The following is a 10,517-nucleotide window of genomic DNA, read 5'->3' on the forward strand; positions in this document are numbered from 1 at the left end:
TATGTGCTCATGGAACATTTTCTCAGATCGATCACATGTTAGGACATAAAACAAGTTTCAATAAATTTAAAAAGATTTAAATTATAACAAGCATCTTCTCTGACCATAATGCTATGAAACTTGAAATCAGTCACAGAAAGAAAACTGAAAAACACACAAAGACATGGAGGCCAAATGAGTTGTTACTAAACAATAACTGGGTTAACAATGAGTTCAATAAATAAAAAATAAAATAAAATACCTCGAAACAAATGAAAATGAGAACACAACAACTCAAAATCTGTGGGACACAAAGAAAACTTTCCTTAGAGGGAAATTCATAGCATTACAGGCCATCTCAAGAAACAATAAAAAACTCAAACAATCTAATTTTACACTTGAATGAACTTGAAAAAAGAACGACAAAGTCCAAAGTGAGTAGAAGGAAAGAAACAATAAAGATAAGAGCAGAAATAAACAATATAGAGTCTTAAAAAATACAAAAAAATCAATGAAACCAAGAGCTGGCTCTTTGAAAAGATAAACAAGATGGACAAGACTTTAACTAGACTTACCAAGAAAAAAAGAAGGGGGACCCAAATAAATAAAATCAGAAATAAAATTTAAAAAAACCTGACAATTGATACAAAAGAAGTCCAAAGGATTGGAAGAAAATACTGCAAACAACTAAATGCCAACAAATTGGATATTCTGGACAAAATGGACAAATTCCTAAAAACACATAATCTTCCAAAACTAAATCAGGAACAATCAGAGACTCTAAACAGACAGATTACAACTAATGTAATTGAAATTGATACAGTAATTTAAAAAACTCCCAACAACAACAAAAAAAGCCCTGGCAAAAGACATAATTCTTATATAGCAAATTTATGTAACTTTTACTACTATTTGAACAGTTGTCTTGAGGTTTTATATATCTTAATAAAGATCTAGAAACTGTGTAAAAATAGTTAATACCTTATTTAATATTTATACCATACTTTGAAAAATCTTACTAGTTTAATAGTTACTTCTGCTTTCATTTAAAGATTAAAAGATACTGAATATTGCTTAAGAGGATGTGTTAAAGAATATTATATTACTTTGAGATTTATCTCACAAGTTAATTCTTCTAGGGGTATTTTGATTTAACAATGAATATGATATTGCAAAAAATTTGAAAAGGCAAAAGAAACCTGTTTTAAATAAATGTAACTCAAAAACACTCTATGAACAATTCATTGAACACTAGTGTTCACATTCTATGTTGATATATTTTAAATCAATTTTATGGTAATGTAGAATACATGCCTGGGGCAAGGTATAAGTTGTTTTATTCAAATGGTAAATTAAAATGCACACAGGAGAAATACTCTTTTTAAATTTTAGAGATTGGTTCCACAAAGAAAGTTTTTGAAGAAAAAGTGAAGGATAGTAAAGTAACATTGAAATTGCTTGAAAGTGTTTCTTTATTTTATTAATCTTTATACTTTTATTCATTTATATATATATATATATATATATTTGCAATCAGTGACATTTATATTATTAGGTTTTAATTGTTGGCATTTATGGCATCCATGTTTTGTATCAAGGGTTGAATATATTTTCCATTTAAAAATGTAAACCATAATTTACATACATATAATTTACATAAGTAAGTTCTGTGACTCTTTAAAGATGTGTGCCATCTTTCCCTGGCTGGTTTGGCTTAGGAGTTAGAGCATCAGCCCATGGACCAAAATGTCATGGGATGCCAGGCAAGGGCACATACCTTGGTTGCAGTTCGGTCCCCAGCCCTGGTCAGGTCCTGTGAGAGGCAACCAGTTGATATGTCTCTCTCACATTGATGGTTCTCTCTCTCTCTCTTTCTTCCTCTTTCCTTCCCTCTCTCCCTCCCTCCCTCCCTACCTCCCACTTTATCTGAAGATAAATTGAAAAGAATATCCTGGGGTGAGGATTAAAAAAATAAAAAATAAAACTGTCTTAGAGCTCCCACTGAAATCCGAATATGAGATGTACATCATTCCAAAAACATTGTCATGTTTGTTGCAGTCATCCCCTCCATTTTCCTTCAGACTCTGGAAATAATTGGTCTGATACCTGTTCTTAAAATTTGTCTTTCAAAGAATGTCACATAAATGAAATAATAAAATAAGTAACTTTTGAGTCTGATTCTTCCACTTAGCAAAATGTTTTTGCTACTCATCTACATTCTCACATGTTTCATTCCTTATTATGGTAGAATAGTGTCAGAATTTAGAAATATCATGTTTATTTATTCATTTTATAGTTGTGGGACATGTGGCTGATTCCAGTTTATAGCATATATTAATAAAGCCTCTCTATACATTTACATATAGGTTTGTGTGAGAATATGTTTTTATGCTATTGGTCAAATTGCTGAAAGTGTGTTTATTGGTCATATCAGTAAGCACACTTTTACATTCCCCCAACAATATTAGAGGTCCGATTGTTCCACATCTTTTACCAGTACTTAGTATATTCTGTGGTTTTCAAGGCATTCTAATAAGTGGATTTAATTTACATTTCATTAATTAATCATAATGTGGAACATCTTTTAATATGATTACTTGCCAGGTATATTTTCTCTCTGGTAAAATTTGTGATAAATTTTTTAATTGAGATAGTCATTTATTTATTATTGATTTTTGAGTAGTCTTTACCTATTCAGACTACACATTCTTTAGGTAGGTCATAGACAAATGTTTTCTCCCATTCTGATTGAATTTGTATTTTATTAAAAGTTTTAATTTTAATTCAGTTCAATTTATTAATTATATATTTTTGCAAATCATGCTTTAAGTAAAACAATGTCACACAAACTTTCCCATATTATTTTTCTATAATTTTTATAGCTTTAGCTCTTACCTTCTGGTCTACACTGCAGGTGGAATTAATTTTTAAATATATTTATCAGTAGGTGTGTTTATATGTGTATGTATTCAGAAAATATATCATTAGTCAACTTGCTGTTCAACTTGTTGTACAAATCCATTATTTTCAACAAAGATTTTCTGTGGTATTATCAGTAAATTTTACTGATTTTCAAATTGAATAAAATCTGATCTTCCCCATTTTCTGAAAGTATAATTTAAATTAAAATATAAAATGTAATTCTGAACATAAATGTTATACAAGTATCTAGTTGAATTCAGTAGGAATTGTTCAACTGAAAATATAGTTTCTATTAACTATAAGTATCAGAGATTAAACATGAGGAATATAGTGATGTTGATAATGATAAAATTGCACATCCCCAAGTTAAATTCAGTGTAAGTGCAGTCTTGAAGAAATTCATCAGTATAGCACGTATTTGATGACTGGAAATGTTATAAAGTTAGAGGTTATGGCTAAAAGCATTTATTACATTTAAAAAAATGTACTTCTTTCTCATTTGATTTATTTAAATATAGAAACATATTAGAAATAATATGTCCCAATAAAGCCCACCAAGTTATCCTAGTAAGGTTTTTGTTTGTTGCTGTACATGAAATGTCTCTCATTAGCCTTCAGTGAGGAAAATTATTGTCAAATAAACAATATGTCAGAGATATTCTATAAGGAAAGTTTTTTTAAAAAGCAATAACATATGTGGACTATTTGAAAGCATTTTACATTTGCCCTTGATGTTTTTGTATGAGATTTTTCTTACTGATTAACTTACCTGGTTACTTGGAGTAAGTGGATATGAACTTGCATATTCAACAGAAAATGACTTTATGAAATTACATTAATTCTTCAGTTATCCAATTAAATAAATGACAAAATGGCCCTCTTTTCTCAAATGATCTCAGTGGTATTCTCTAACACATGTCTATTATCACAATAAAGAGATTCACACAACACCTCCCCATCCAGGTGTCTCCAGAGCTCACCAACAGTGTTGTAAATGTCAGCTCCTGAGTGTTACATGGGCAAGTGCAGTGGAGCAGTAAAGCATCGAACTGGCCTTTTGCAGTCACTAGAGTATTATATTTAAAGGTCAGATGTACATGATTATTTTACCTGAGCCACCTTTCTGGGAGCAGATGGGATGAGTCACTTATAACTTGTTCAAAATTTTCATTTTATGGTTCAAAAGTTAATGTACAAATACAAGGAAATAAGAAGTAAAAAAATCTAGACATCAAAAATGTAAAATAAACGATGTATTGCATTTATACACATGGTAGGGTGTTAAAAATTGGGGATGATATAAATTTAGATTTAATTACAGTACAAATGTGATTTTGCTTTTTAAATATTATAAATTTATTCTAAGTAACTTGTAAAAATAATGGCATAAATAATCTTATCTTATATCGATACATTTTCTACATACACTTTAACTTGAAGTTTTTATTTTTACTTTGGATAGGATTCTATTTGATCAGTTTCAGCTTCCAGTTTGTAACGTTCCTCAATTCTCCCTCAAAAAATTCCTGGAGTTGCATTTTGAGATTCACTTAAATGTGAAATCTCTAATTCTTTCAGATCATCATGAATAAGAGACACATAAATCCATTAATCATCTATATGCATGTTCAGTATTTTGACTATATACTGTAGTGAAGTTCAGTATCATTTTTAAAAGATCACTGAGAAACAATTATGTGAATATTTCTTGCTTTACATTATCACAATAGAGCTACATGACTACAAACTGACAACAAAGTTCAGGACACAGAGTAGGCAGACCAGTAGGGGCATATCGCCAGGTGTTTATGGGAGTCATAAAAGATAGAGCTAATTTTTTTTCTGGAATCTTTTAGGGACCCCATGTCATATCACGCATTTATATACTTTTTTTCAACTACTCTGTTCACAAAGAAAGTGTACTTTTAAACCTAAAATTGTCTTGATCAGTTTTAATAAAAATGAGCTGGCTAATCAAGACCATGGCATCCACTTAAATATATTAGAACATAACATTTATAGGGGAACTAAATGCTCTATTTCTTTCAAAAAATGAGATATTGATGTATTCATTTAGTATTTCATCATTATTTCTAAATCTTTCTATGAAACATTTATACATATCTTCAATATTTGTGTGAATTTAGATTAAAGGTTAATCTAGAAATAAATTAACAAGAGACTGAAATCTAGAAGGGAATGTCATTTGAAACTACCAATGTTCATTAAAAGTAAAGTATAGCATGGGGAATTTAGTCAATAATATTTTAATAACTATATATAGTGCAAGTGGGAACTTGAAATATTGGGGGGACCACTTTATAAACTATATGATTGTCTACCCACTATGCTGTACACCTGAAAATAATACAAAATAATATAGAATATAAATTGTAATTTTTTAAAAAATAAAGATTTCTTATAAGACACTTTGCTTTTAAAATAACATCTAATAAAAACACACTTCCAAATGACAGAATAAAAATTTCCAAAATTAGCTTATCCATAAAAATATTAAGATCACTGGTAAATATTGTTAAAATAAATTAGTAATACAAATGTTCCTATAAAGAAAAATCCAGATCCATATGGCATTATTTGTGAGTTCTAATAAATTTTTAAATAAAAGTTGGCATTGATTTTTTTACAAACTAATCTAAAACTTATGTGATTCATCTACCCAACTCTTTTTATGAAATCAGTATTATCCTGATACCAAATCCAGACAGATACCATAGAAAATTAAAATTCTAAGCATATTTCCTGTATAAATACAGATCTAAAATTCCTCAATAAAAGACTGGCTTATTGAATTGAGCAAAATATATAAAGAATAATACACTAAAACCTAATGTATACTAAACAAGTTTATCTCATGAATGAAAATTTGGTTTACTATACAAAAGTCAATCACTAGATTTTATCATATTTAGAGAAATAATGAAAAAACATATGGTCATATCAATTGACAGAGATAAAAGCATTTAACAAAATCAAACACCCTTTTATAATAAAAACTTTCAAACTGATAAAAGACAGCTATGAAAAATTTCTATTTAGCATCACAATTAATAGTGTTTTCCTCTTAAGGTCAGGGACAAAACAAGGATGTCTACTTCTCCCACTATTCAACAGTGTCCTGGAGTTTCTAGATTGGACAGTCAAGAAAAGGAAATAAAGTAACACAAGATTAAGAAGGAAGAACTAAAATCACCTCTTATTCACAGATGACATAATCTGATATGCAGACAATCCTAAGAAATTCACATACAAAAGAAGTATTAAAAGTAATAACAGTTCAGAAAGGTTGCATAATAGAAGTCCATAGACAAAAACTGATATATTTCTCTATACTGGCAGTGAGCAATTCCATTACAATAACTTTCTTATTTTTAATTAAATTTGTTGAGGAAACATTATTAATAACATTATATAAGTTCAGGTATAAAATTCTATACTACCTCATCTGTATATTGCATTGTATGCTCACCATCCAAAATCTATACTCCTCTGTCATCCTATTTGACACTCTTTACCATTTTCATCCTCCTCTCATCACCCTTTCCCAGAAAAATAACAAGTGATGGAAAGGATGTGGAGGAAGAAGAGCCCCTGTATGCTGCTGGTGGGAATGCAAATGGGTGCAGCCTCTATGGAAAACAGTACAGAGGTTCCTCAAAACATTAAGAATAGAGCTACCACACAACCCAGCAATTCCACTTCATGGTATCAATCTGAAAAATTGGAAAACATTTATTCATAAAGATATATGTACTCCTATGTTCACTGCAATATTAACCACAATAGTCAAGACCTGAAAACAACTTAAGTATACTTTGAGGGATGATTAGATGAACAAGATATGGTACATAGATACAATGGAATACTACTCAGCCTTAAGAAAAGATGAAATACTGTCATTTGTGACAACATAGATGGATCTTGAGAGTATCATGCTAAGCAAAATAAGTGAGAAGGAAAAGCAACAAGAAACACATGAGTTCACTCATATTTAGGATATAAAACAGAAAGCAATAAAACAAACAAACAAACAAACAAACTCATAGACACAGATTAAAAACTTTAAAAAGAATGAAATAATTAAGAATAAATTTTACAAAAGAAGTATAAGGGATATATAAAGAAAATATCCAGGTAAAAGAATGAAATTGGACCTGTACTTCAGACCACATTAAAAATTACTCAAAATGAATCAGATATTTAAAGTAGGTATTACTTATAAAAGAAAACTTAGGAGTAAATTTTTAAGAACCTGGATTTCACAATATTTTTTTACCTAGGTCATCAAAGGCATAAGCAACAAAAGAAAACATTTATAAATTGTAATTAATCAGAATGTCAAATATTTGTCCTTGAAAAAATGCTACCAAAAAAGAGCAAAGACAACTCAAAAACAGAAGGTCAGCAGCATGATGGTGTGAGAGGACCTGCAGGTCTCTCCTCTAGGAGTTACAAGTTGGACAGCTCTAATTCAACACAGAATGCCCCGTTCACACACACGTGACTGAGAGATCCACGCATTGAGACATTTGAACATGGGCATTTCTGAGCGAACAGTGGAGAGGGGAGTGATGGAAGCTGCTGGCAGTCTGGTGCTCATCATGGTTCTTTAGGACAGTATAGCAGGGAAGATTCGGGGTGCAAAACCCCTGGGGAAATCAGAGGTGCAGAGCCAGCAACTGGGCCTGGGTGGCTGGCATACATTGAAGCTGGGCACCAGGTCAGGGACAGAGCTGTGGTCTAAAGGGTCACGACCCAACAACCCTGGACCAAGCATATTCTCTAACCACTATGTTTTGAGATTGCAAATAAACTGCAAAAATAAAGTAAAGAATGCAGCAAATATGTGGAGAGTAAACAACATACTACTAAAGAACAACTAAGTCAAACAAGAAATAAAAGGAGAGCAAAAGATACAGATAGACCAATGACAATGATAATGCGATATATCAAAAAATTTGGAATGCAGCAAAAGTTGTAATGAGAGGGAAGTTTATATCATGACAGGCCTACCTCCAGAAACAAGAAAAATATCAAATCAACAATCTAGCATTTCATTTTAACGACATAGAAAAAGTGAAAAGTCAGCAGAAAGTTGGAAATAATTAAAATGAGAACAAAGTTAAACAAAATAGAGAACAAAAAGACAATATAAAATTAATGTAAAAAAGAGCTTTTTTTTTTAAAAGATAAGAAATAATAATTATTTAGCACATGCTATGGGCCAGGGACTGTTCTAAACATTTTACCTAAATACTTTGTTTCAGTCAACCTTATTATCATTTTGCTGATATAGGTAGATGTTATTATTATTATTCCCATTTTACAAATGTGGATGCTGAGGTATAGAAAGTTTAAGAACTTAATAGCAGAAGAGGTAATGGAATCAAGATTTAAACCCAAACCAACCTCTTAATCTGCATACACTGCTTCTACATTGAATTGTTTCTCTTAAATTGTAATATATATTTATGAAAATCTCTTCTTTCTATAATCAACCACAGTCAATATTCTATTTTATGTTCAAATAGTTTCCTAATTTTGCTAATAGGAGCTCCTTCAAGATGTCTCGAATTCGCTTTGGACACCCCTCCTGCCAACCCCTTAATTAGTCTTTAAGTATTTCTTACTTTCTGTCTCAGTTCATCTTGTCTTTTTCCTGCCCCGCCACCTCCAAGACTGCTTCCAGATTCTTCAGAGAGTGAATCCACATTTTTATAATTTCTATTAAAAAAAAAAAAGTAATAAAATACCCCAAAAGCAACCAATACCAACTAATGCCTTTAATGGGATATAGTAAAATAATTTGCCAGTTCATTAGTTAGGGCCCTGGTTGGATTTTTATTATCAAGAATAAATGTTTAAAGTAATAGAATTTGTCTTCATTAAAGTTATAATTCCCTAAGGAGTCAAAGAAATAATGTATGGGTATGGCCAGGACTTTGGAACTTGATTCTCAAGGCTCAGTTTATAACTTCAAGGACAATTAAGTCACAGGACCTTATTTAATCTGGCAAAGTCCTCCCCAGAAGTCATATAAATGAAGTTGAATTTATTAAGGGGCTAATTGTTTTATGCTGTTCACTGTTAAATCAGGACATATTTATCACATGAGCATTCCTAATCCTAAAACAATTTTGCTCTAATCATCTGCTATGCTCAACCTATGTGCATATATACCATAAAAACGAATCAGGTCACATGAACCAGAAATGTTCCCTTTTGCCTCAAAGGGGCGAAAGTATACATAAATTCCAAGAAATTTTCCAGAAGACAAAATGTATCCCATTTCTCTAAAAAATATTACACTGACACCTTAGAACCAATTTTGATGTTTCTATCTCTCTCTCCCTCTCACATCCTCTCTCTCTAAACTCAATAAGGGAAAAAAAAAAAAAAAGTTAAATAAAAACAAACCATTGCCCAGAGCCCTGAGTACCAGCTGTCAGGAGCTCAGTCGCACAGTTGCTGGCCTCTTCTTTCCTTTCAACATGACATGCTGCTGTGTTCAAGGTTTTCCTGGAAAGTGCAGTGGCCATGGTCACGTCCAAGATGGCAGTAGTGTCCATCGAGAGGGTCAGGCTGCTGCTGCAAAAGCAGTATGTCAGCAGGAAAATCACTACAGATAAGCAATAGAACAGCAATACAGACAGCATGGTTCATCTCCTCAGGAGCAGCGAGTCCTGTCCGCAGGTGTGGTAACCTGGCCAATGTCCCCACCCAGGCTCTCAAATTTGCCTTTAAAGATAAATTCAGTACAGATATTCCTGGGTGGCATGGACAAGAGAACACAATTCTGCCACTACTTTGCAGGAAATCTGGCACTAGGTGGTCCCACTGGGGCCACCCATTTTGTTCTGTATCTTCGTATCTTCTTGATTTTGCATGTACCCATCTAGCAGCTGATGTGGGCAAAGCTGGAGCGGAAAGGAAATCCAAAGGCATTAGTGACTGCCTGGTTAAGATTTTAAAATCTCATGGAATTAAGGATCTGCACCAAGGCTTTAAGGTACGTGTGCAGGGTATTCTCATCCACTGAGTGCCTACTTTGGTATTTATGACACTGCAAAGAGAATGCTTCCAGCTCCAAAGAGCACTCACATTTTCCTCAGCTGGATGATGGCACAGTTCATCACTATGGTGGCTGATTGACTTCCTGTCCATTTGACACTATTCCTTGAGGCATGATGATGTTGTCAGGATGCAAAGGAACTGAGATCACATACACAGGCAGCTCAACCGCTGGAGGAAGATTGCTCATGCTCAAGGAGGCAAAGCTATTTTCAAGGGAGAATGGTCCAGTGTTCTCAGAGGCATGGCTGGTGCTTTTGTGCTTGTCTTGTATGATGAAATCAAGTTCACATAAATTATTTCCTACTCTTTCCTCCCTCCACCCCCCATGAACAGGCATGTTGTATTAGGTAACATATATTGAGTATTCTTGACAGAATGTTGGCTGTCTGTTTATCGATGGCTACAATTTACTGGTTGAAATGGGAAGCAGTAATACTAATCAGACCAGTTTCCTCTTAAAGCCATTTCCAAGAGGATCCTGATGATGGTGCGACTCAATTATATTTTTTACTTCAGTTACC

At 32.5% G+C, this 10,517-nt stretch overlaps 1 pseudogene; it reads left to right on the top strand.

The window, feature by feature from the left end:
- Positions 1-9,459: 9,459 nt before the first annotated feature.
- Positions 9,460-10,288, top strand: LOC118615814 (annotated as a pseudogene).
- The last annotated feature ends 229 nt before the right edge of the window (positions 10,289-10,517 follow it).

The sequence above is a fragment of the Molossus molossus genome, unplaced genomic scaffold (assembly GCF_014108415.1).
Source record: "Molossus molossus isolate mMolMol1 unplaced genomic scaffold, mMolMol1.p scaffold_m16_p_1, whole genome shotgun sequence".
Classification (NCBI taxonomy): Eukaryota; Metazoa; Chordata; class Mammalia; order Chiroptera; family Molossidae; genus Molossus; species Molossus molossus.